At 38.6% G+C, this 10,807-nt stretch overlaps 1 long non-coding RNA gene across 1 annotated transcript; it reads right to left on the reverse strand.

Annotated features, from left to right (window-relative positions):
* Positions 1–4,786: 4,786 nt before the first annotated feature.
* Positions 4,787–6,749, reverse strand: LOC120082073. The gene is made up of 4 exons (XR_005483032.1): positions 6,235–6,749; positions 6,005–6,147; positions 5,853–5,921; positions 4,787–5,006 (listed from the first exon to the last, which is right to left on the reverse strand). It is a non-coding gene; the product is annotated as an uncharacterized LOC120082073 (long non-coding RNA).
* Between the last annotated feature and the right edge of the window lie 4,058 nt (positions 6,750–10,807).

A 10,807-nucleotide genomic window follows, 5' to 3' on the forward strand; every position in this document is an offset into this window, starting at 1 on the left:
AATACAAGCAATAGATATCAAATTCCTCTTCATAAGAGGTGCATACAAAACATTTTTAAGTACTAGATATCTATCTTCAAAAGACAACTTCAGATCTCCTACTGCTTCAGCTGAGACAACCTCATGTTCTAACTTTGAGGGTTATCTCACCTTCTTCAAGCTTTTTCCAAGAACTAGTTTCCTGAAACGAGAAACAAATATGATTGGTGGCTTCTGAATCTAGTATCTAGGTTGAAGTATCATATTCCACTAAACATGTTTCAACGACCAGTAAATCATATTTACCTTGTGCCGTTTTCTCAACTTTCTTCTCTGCAAGGTACTTCAGACAATTTCTCTTCCAATGCCCGTTTTGGTTACAGTGGAAATATTTTCCTTTATCTGTATCCTTCTTTCCCTTCTTTATCTTGGGAGCCTGCCCTTTTCCCTTCTTTTTCATTTGAGCTTTAGAGGGTCTAGCTTTGGCTTTAGAGAATGATCCTCTTAAAAACTTTTTCTTAGTGGTAGCAACATTTGCTTCCACTTCCTTCCCCTTACCTAAAGTAAGGTTTTGGAATCGCTGGAGCTCGTTGAGAAGGGTAGTGAGGTTAAATTATATCTTATTTAAAGACGCATTTGTCTCGAAAAGTATAAAACTCTTCGGAAGAGATTGTAAGATAAAGCTAAACTGGTTAGACTCATCAATGGGTCCACCATTTACTTCAGCGATATTGAAGTACATCATCATGTCCAGGACATGTTCTCTAACAGAGGTCCCCTCTTTCATCCACTTCGTGTAAATGTGTTTACTTGCCTCGTGTCTAAGGGACCATGATGGTTGCCCAAACATTTCTCTTAATGAATCTATTATCTCTTTAGCCGTAGCTAAGGATTCATGTTTCTTTGCCAAAACATCAGACATGCTGGCAAGAACGTAAACACGGGACTTTTCATTGGCTCTGACCTATCGATCGTATGCTTCCCGAACAGTTCGGTTAGCATTTGAGGCTGGGGCTTGAGGACATTCCTCAGTTAAGACAAATCTTAAATCGTCAACTACTAGTATTGTGTTTCTCTTAATGAATCTAGGTGATAGATCCATGTATAACTCTTATACTGGATTTTTAACCTATGATGTCTAGGTGATAAACAAATTTTATTACCTCACATCTCTCACGCATGCTCATTAAAACTAGGTTATTTGACTTAGACGCCAGTTTGATATCCAGGTAGGAGGTGTTCCGTAAACCGTCATCTTAAGAACCCCCAACCTTAGACAAGATCTCCTTGGGTAAGTAAATAACTCTTTGTTTAACAAGTAATCGACCTATTCTAACTCTTTAGAAAAGCCGATTAAAATTGTACCAATTTAATCCTAGGTGAGCATGCGACTTTTACTTTTGTTATAGATTTTAAAGTCTAGGTTATTTTATAAAAATTATGAAATAAAATTACAACCATTATAACCCTAGAATCATACATCTATAACATACATTCATACTTGATTATGAAGCTTTAATATAACACTTTATATAAAAAAAAAAAACTTAACATGCATACTATATACATTATAACAATTATAACATATATCAAATGCATGTACATGTTTACCTATTGTGGGATTTTAAACCTATATGGCATACTATATGCACAACAAGATTCAAAATTTAATTAAAACATACATCAACATGCATAATTAATTAAACACCCTAAAATGGATTGGTTTTGGCTCTTAAATTAAGCTAACAACTAAATTATTGCAATAATAATTTGGTGTAGTACAAAAAACAACTCTTGAACAAGCTTCAAACACTCGAACCAGCCCAAAAACTCCAAAAATTAGGCTGAACCGGTCAAACTGGCTCAACTGGACCGGTCTAGACGTCTGGACCGGCTGGTCAACTAATGCAGGGGCGGTCAACGAAAGCCGCGGGGCGCGGGTTGGGTCGACGGAGGCAGAATGGGCGCGAGCAGGTGGAAGCGGAGCAAGCGGGTCGGGTCGACGAAGGCAGAGCGGGCGCGAGCAGGCAGGAGCGGAGCGGGCAGGTCAGATCCACGGAGCGGGGCAGCGTGTGAGCTAGGCGCACGTGCGAGAGAATCCGGGTCAGAGCGCTCAGGTTGGGGGTCGGGTCTGGGAGCATTCTCTCGGGTCTGGTGGCTATTTCGGGTCTATGAACAAATTATCTCCATTTTTAAGGTTGTTCTCTCTCCTGGAATCAAGCAATTACAACCTAATTTCAACTTTAATGACTCCAACAAATTTACAGACCCTTTTTCATACGTTAATGCTCATAAACATGTGAGCAATTACAAATTAATACTACAAAAAAAAAAACTTAATTTAATTGTCAAAACCTAAAAAACCATTTTAGTTTCCAATCTCAATTTTATCTAATAAATTTATACCCACCACATGCAATTGGGTAAAATTATAACACGTTCTGATACCACATGATAGAAAAGCCGGCATGCGCAGCGGAAATGAGAATCAATTTTACTCTAATTGCCCAAATTAAACATGAAACCCAAAAGAATTGATTAGGGTTATTTTGAAATAATACCTTTGAAGCTCCCGAAACTCGTCTATCTCCGCTCGAACACAAACTGGACAACCACTAGAGCTGACCTACTATCCTCTGGACTCAGAACCGGGTTGTGGGACCCGATGGATGAAGAACCCGAGAGAGAGAAAAAGAGATGGAAATAGTATAGTGAAATTGGGTTGGGTTTGATTTTTTTTTTCAGCCCAATTTTAAAAACTAATTTTGCAAAATTTTCAAAAATCTTTAATCTAAAAACACAAGCCCATATTTATAGAAAAGGGCCATGCAAAATTGGCACTATTTTGTTAGTGGAATTATCCAACAAAAGTTTGGATTTTCCCACTAACTTTAGTCAAAGGGCAAAATAATCATTTGGTCAAAGTCAAACTTTGACCAAAATGTCAACATTTTAACTTTTTATGATTTTTTCCGTATTGACTTATTTTGACCTCTTGATCATAAATCCACATTTATTTTCTCGAAATTCAAATCACAATTGAATATAAGGTTGGTCAAAGTTTGACTTTTCAAAGTCAAAAGTCAATTCTTTGACTTTTTACATCTTTGACCATTTCCATTATTTTCAAGCTTTCGAATATGAACGTATTCATATTCTTGATATTTAAATACATTTAAATATTAAAGTTGTATCTCTAAACTCAAAAACCGATCACTATATCACATATACTTTCGGTTTCTCTCTCTTCAACTAATTCGAACAATTCGAATTATTCTATCATACTGTTCTAAGTTTATTCCATATGAGCTAGTAGGGGAACCTGATGAACCTATAGATTATGGGCTCCAACGATCCGAGATTAGCTAGCTAAACTCTTTAGATGGAGCTAATCAACATTCATTAACTAACGGGTCTTTCCACTATAGTCCCGTAGTTGCACTCTCCTCACTATAGATATATTTGTGTCCATATGATATAACCATGATTAGTAAGCTAATCCTTCACAGGTTGTTCATAATCTCGATTGGGTCATAAAAACTGTTTTACCCCCAAGACTACATCTTATTCCTTAAGTTCCACTGATCCTCTAATGAACAATTGGTTTAAGGTCCAACCTATAAACCGACCCCTCTCGGGCCAATGAGAGGGTGAGGCCCCTTATTCAAGACCTGGATTCAGTACTAAAGGGAACAACCTATCTACTATCCCTATAACGGGTAGGAGTGAATTCCGTCTTGCACCCTATGTTCTCAACTATCCACCTGATCTTACCCCTGAAATGGGAGGCTTATTGGGCCAGCGATAATAAGCTGCCCTCACCTACGCAGATCTAAGGATAATTCTGAGTGAACGAGAGTTCATAGTTAGCTCAAGATTAACATTAAGTTATCTAGGTCATCAATTAACGAAATAGTCAGTTTTATACATTAAACGGAATTTAGAACGTAAAAGTGACTATTTTATGGTTCAGTCTTATGTAAACTCTTTACATAGGATGCCCCCATTTTCATGTCTTCACATGAACGGTTTAGGATCACATCGTTTGTACTAACTACAAAATGGGTCGCATCCATAGTGTCCTCAGAATAAGACGCCCAACCTCCTTATTCATATACTATAGACCATTTTGGCTATATATATTTGAACTTGATCCACATTTATGTCACTACATAAAGTTCAAACTTAAGTTTATTGGATTCATGAATATAGAAAGACTTTCAATAACAACGTTATTGAACAAGAATATGATATTACAAACTACGAGTTTTAGGACATAAAATCCAACAAGGATGTAACAGCTTCACTAATTCTAGCTTCCATTGCCTTTTCATCAATTTGGGTCACAGGCGGATTTGGAGCTGTCGGAACAATCTAGCTACTTTCGGCTCTCTCTGCTTGCACTTCTTCTCTAACTGTCTTTCTTGTTCTAGGTTTAGGTGCCATGTCCTATCATGAATTCATATGTTAACTAGCTATTTCTGGGTCTTTCTCAGAAATCATGCATTTAAAATACTACATCACTGTTCTCATATATACGTTGAAACTTTCATTAGTAGAATGTACCTAGCGATGACGAGGGATCCATTACTGGGCTATAGGGACTATCTAGACTCACGTAGTAAGTCAGTCTATAGAACCCAAAACATGGGCTCTGATACCAACTGTAACGACGTGACCCTCTAGGACATCGGTTAGGCCGTTACTAAAATACATGCATGCATGGAACTTAAAACGACACTTTTTTATGGTGAAACAAATGCTAAATAGATAAGGGAATTCAAAAGTCCTTTATTAAATGCAAATATTAAAAACAATAATAGGGTACCCATAAATCATAAAGATTAATAAATAAGTATGAAAAACAATTCTCAATAATAAGTTTCAAACATCAAAACTGAAAAATTTAGCAAAAACATGAAGGAAATCCAACTCTTATGAGCAGAAGCATAAAAACTGGTAAAACTGGTCCTAGTGGCTCGATCATGGATTCCGCTTGTCATTCGCCGGCACGTCCCTACTCTTACCTAAAACAACAACATGAGAAAGAATGAGTATAAAATACTCAGTAAGTAACCCCAACACTGGGGTCAGGCTAGGCATCTATGTCTTCCAGATACCTACCTCTGGTGAAACATATAAATTGCTCTAGTCCTCATGGGACACATATACACATGAAATAAAAAGGAGATTGAGTTCTATCCTACTGTAGTTAAGTATGCCCACTACCTCTGGTGAATCCCGAAGGAAACACAATCATGTGAATATCGAAGGAGACATAAATTGGTGGATGCCGAAGGAAACACAAACTGGTGAATCCCGAAGGAAATACAAACTGGTGCATCCCGAAGGAAACACAAACTAGTGAATCCCGAAGGAAACACAAACTGATGAATCCCGAAGGAAACACAAACTGATGAATCCCGAAAGAAACACAATATCTGGTGAATCCTGAAGGAAACACAAACTGATGAATCCCGAAGGAAACACAAACTGGTGAATCCCGAAGGAAACACAAAATCTAATGGGCATCTAACTAATCAGTAAGGACACTTGCACAGTCTCAACATCATAATTATCACTATATGAATCTATGACATATATATATACCTCAACATCATGGCTCTACAACATACACATATACCTCAACATCATCAGATCAAATACAACCATATGAAATCGCATAACATCTCATGCTAGCATTCAAGTATCTATGTTCACAAATAAATATTTCAGATCTCGTACTAGAACATACATTGGTCATACTATACTATGAGCCTATCATGCTGTCATTCTGCCATAACATTCATTTATCATGCTAGCATACATCTAATGCCTGGCCCGCGGGCAGTTCCAGTAGTAAGATTACTTACCTCGAAGCCAAGTTCAGATATTAATTCAAGCTAATGATCTCCAACAAAATAAACCTTGAATTAAGTCCCCTAATACAAACATAATTCTAAATTTCAGTCTTTGGAATCATGATCCAACATACAAATTTAATCAGACAGTCACCAAAACTTACCCAAACGAAACTCGCAAGATTTCGACTCCAAAATTTCCTCTTAGCAGATTTTAAAACTCATACCAAAACACCAATATGAACATGATCGAAAATCAGTCTCCTTCTCGATGAGCAACGTCCCCAAAATCCTTTGAATCTCGCTTCTGAAAGTCCAAACATAACGGATTTTAACCAAAATTATTCCAAAACAAACCACACAAAAACTTTTAGGAAAACACCTAAAATCTTACCCAAAAGAGATGTGACAGCAACCACAACGGCAGTAGGAGCTTGGCGGTGCTAGACAGAGAAGCGTCGCCGGACGAAGAAGTGGCGTCGGACAACTTGGCGAATTGGCAATGACACCGAACCCATGAATGAAGGAGGACGCACAAAACCTTAGATCTGGCACCTGCAGACGGCTAAGAGTCAACGACAACCAACGCGACGTGAGCGAAAGCATGCGAAACTCCGGTGCAAAGAGTCGGCGGTGAGGAGAGGCACGAACACACGACTGAGAAGGGAAAGATCTCAGTTTGGGTTGTCGATGCTCACGAACGGCACTGTTAGGCAAGTTGCACGGAATAGGTCAGCCGGGAGACGACGCTAAGCAACTCGAAGGGTGTGGCGGCTAGGGTTTACACGAAAATAGGGAGGGGCAGACGGTATAAAAGGAAGAAGAAGAAGAAGAAGAAGGAGATTTTGATTTTTATAAAAATAATAATATTATCAAACTAACAAAAATGGAAATAAAATAAGCTTCCTTTTATTCCCTTCCTTTTTCCATTTTAATTCATCAACTTCCTTTCTTTCCCAAAAATGAAAATAAAACCTGCCATTACTTTCTAAATTAAACAATTTTGTAAGATCCAAAAATTAAATTCCTACACTTACACTTGGACTCCGAAATTCCAAAAAAGCCCTCCACTAACAAAAATTACTAAAATTACATTAATACTAAAGAAAAAAAATACGGGATGTTACAGTGCGGGGTACATGATTGTGTAGTAAAAGCCAAGTGTTCGTTTATGAAAGCGTGGACGATCATCTATGAAAAGGTAAGTGTTCGTTTATGAAAGCATGGACGATCGTTTAGGAAAATGCGAACGCAGGTGTGCGATTGATTAGTAAGCGGGTGCTATCGTATAGGCTCTCAAATACTAAGCAATAGAATGCTAACACACCGTGAGCAATTATGCGTGTCTCGTGTAAAATGAAAACTATTTTCATTTTATTCTTCAATTACTAGAACTGAATTAAACTTCGCACTAACGCATGAATTCGGACAAAACGGCAGCCAATTATCTCATAACTGTCCAAAAAATAAATTAATAAATATAATCATATTATATTCATAACCTATAGTTTGATATCATATATCAACTATAGTGTTTTCTCCTTTACTTGATATAAATCATATTTATATCCATTTTCCTCCAAAATAATGTATCTCATACATTTAGTCAATCATATCATATATAATTAATCAATTCAATTATATCATATATAATCAAACTCCCTCTTGTTAATTTGAACATTTCAAACTGACCCAAAAACTGATTCTCAACTTGTATCCAAGCTATCAAGGGGACCTTATGGACCTATGGCTCGAAGCTCCAATGGTACGTGAATAGCTAACTAAACTCTTTGGCCACGAGATCCACCATCCGTTAACTGCCAAACATTCCACTAAAGACCGACAACTGAACTCTTCTTACCACAGATATATTTATGTGTCCATCGGATATAACCAATCATGAGTACGATAACCTTTCACAGACGCTCGTAGGTATAGTTGGGTCAATTTACCATTTTTCCCCTATAGTTACATCTCACTCCTTAAGTACCACTGATCCCTCTAATGAACAATACAACATAGTCCAACTATATGTGAACACCTCTCGGGCCATGAGAAGGTGTGTAGCGCCACATCATTCACACTTTGGAATCAACCCTTAGGGAGCTATCTATCTATTTACCCTTGCTTCGGGAAGGAGTGAATTTCATCTTGTGTAGCTGAGTTTCTAGCTCCCAAATTAGACAAATCCCCAAAGTGGTAGGTTTTAGTCGGCGGCCTGGCTACTCGCACCCATGCAAATCAAAGGACTGTCCTCAATGGCAAGAGTTCCCAACTCATTCAGGATTGAGGTCATTTTACCTATGGTCATCCTAGTGAAGTGAATTCTTTGTCATGAACGGTGTTATATAACTAGATGTTAACACTTCATGGTTAGATCTTATACCTGTGGTCATCTTTGTATAGGACGCCCTCGCTCGCATGTCCCCTACACGAATGATCAGGTATAGACCATCTATGACAAGTCACAACACTTATAACTATTCCACAAAGCGGGTCGCATCCGTAGCATTACCAGGATAAGGTTTTCCTCCTATATTCATATACTACAGACCATTTTGGTTATCACTCAAGATATGATCCACTTGTATCTCACCACATACATGCTTGAGTCACATACAGATAACCAGGGATTTTATGTTTATTGGTTTGTGGTAAATCAAATAAATCAAGCAAATGAACAAAAATACAAGATGTGAAGAAAATATCATATATTAACAACACAAGCGTTTGTACAAACTGTTTACAAACTATAGGACACGAGACTTTAGGGCATCAACCCCCACATCTCCCACTGTGTTCCTTAAAGCAGAATTGGGGTGTACAAAACAAGTTACAAAAATGATAACTTATTGGCATAAGAACCCAATACAAAAAAATCTCCCACATTGGCCCGTAGTTAGCCGCAGGTGGTCCCCTTGACCCTTGCTCCTGAAAGGTGACCCTCAAACACTGTAGCCGTTGAAAGCCTTCATAAATAGGGTCAACAACATTGTGATCTGAAGCATCTTTGTAATGTCACATTCTCTCGATGCACTATCTCGAATCACATTCCCTTGTTGCGCTTGTGACTCCTAGGCTCCTTGGAGGTTCGTCACAGCCCCACTATTGATCACAAAAGAGGGTGATGACGCTAGACATATCTGGAAGACTCCAGTTCTTTGTGAGGAACTTCCTGAGCCAGACGACTACCTTCTTAGCAGCGTTCGCAAGCCGCTACCACTCCGCCTCTATAGTGGGAGTCGGTGATGCCACCCTGCTTAAGTGCTTCAGCAACACTACAGCTCCTCCGTTAAGAGTAAAGACTGACATTGAACTGGACTTGTGAGAGTTTTTATCAGTCTGAACGTCAGAATTTATGTATCCACTAAAGATCAAATCCCTAGATCCATACACGAGCATGTAGTCCCTCGTTCTCCGAAGATACTTGAGGATATTCTTCACTGCGGTCTAGTGACCCTGGCCTGGGTTAGACTGATACCAATTGACCATCCCCACAGCGTAGCAGATGTCTGGTCTAGTGTAGAGCATCACATACATCAGACTGACAATGACAGATGCATATGAGACCCGTCTCATTTCCCCAACCTCTCGAGGCATCTTAGGATACATATTCTTAGACAAAGTGACTCCATACCTAAACGGCAGTAGGCCCCTTTTGGAGTCTTACATCGAGTACTTGAGCAACATCTTGTCAATGTACGATGCCTGAGACAGTGCTAGCACTTTGTTCTTACGATCCCGAAAGATCTTTATACCCAGAACAAAATGAGCCTCTCCTAAATCTTTCATTTGGAATTGGGTCGCTAGTCAGTTTTAACTGTAGTCAGTAGACTTACATCATTCCCAATAAGTAGTATATCATCTACATACTACACTAAGAACACTACTGAAGCATTGACGATCTTCTTGTAGACACAAGGTTCAACAACGTTCTGGTCAAAGCCATAAGATTTGATCGCAGTATCAAACCGAATGTTCGAAGATCTAGACGACTGTTTCAGCTCATAAATGGACCAATTCAGTCTGCAAACTTTTTGCTCTTGACCTTGGGTAATGAATCCCTCGGGTTACACCATGTAAATGGTCTCTTCAAGATTGTCATTCAGACAGGCCATCTTGACATCCATTTGCCAGATCTCATAATTATAATAAGCTACAATGGATAGGAGGATTCAAATCGACTTTAACATGGCAACAGGTGAGAAAGTCTCCTCATAGTCAACTCCCTCTACCTGGGTATAACCCTTTGCCACAAGTCGAGCCTTGAAGGTTTGCACCTTACCATCAGCACCCCATTTGCACTTGTAGATCCCTTTACAACCTATAGGTCTTACCCCATCAAGCTGATCTACAAGATCCCATACTGAGTTGAAGTACATCAACTCCATCTCGAGATCCATGACTTTGATCCATTCATCCTGGTCTACATCCTCCATTGCCTTCTGATAAGACAACGGATCCTTAATGTCGCCATCTGCTATCATAATAAGGATTTTCGTGAAACCCAGATAGTGAACGGGTGGGTTCGTAACCCTTCCACTATGCCGAGGTTCCCTAAAATCGTGAGGTGGAATTGACCTACTAGATGAACTATCATCAACAACTCTTGCGGATGAAGTAGGCCCTTCAACAACTTTTGTTTAAGTTTCAATAGTTTTGTTGGAAAGCTCACGTAACACAACTTTAATACGTGGACTGTGCTCCCTGATATGATCCTCCTGTTGGATTTTATGTCCTAAAACTCGTAGTTTGTAAATTAATAAACATATTCTGTTTTGTTTTTCGATAAAGTTGTTATTGAAATTGTAATCTTGAATCCAATAAACTAAGGTCCTGAGGCTATTTAATGTACTTTGAACTTTATGTAGTGACATAAATGTGGATCAAGTTCAAATATATAGCCAAAATTAGTTATCAGCTATATGAAATAAGGCTTGGGCGCCTTATTTTGGGACACTATGGAT

The sequence above is a fragment of the Benincasa hispida genome, chromosome 7, assembly GCF_009727055.1.
Source record: "Benincasa hispida cultivar B227 chromosome 7, ASM972705v1, whole genome shotgun sequence".
Taxonomy (NCBI): Eukaryota; Viridiplantae; Streptophyta; class Magnoliopsida; order Cucurbitales; family Cucurbitaceae; genus Benincasa; species Benincasa hispida.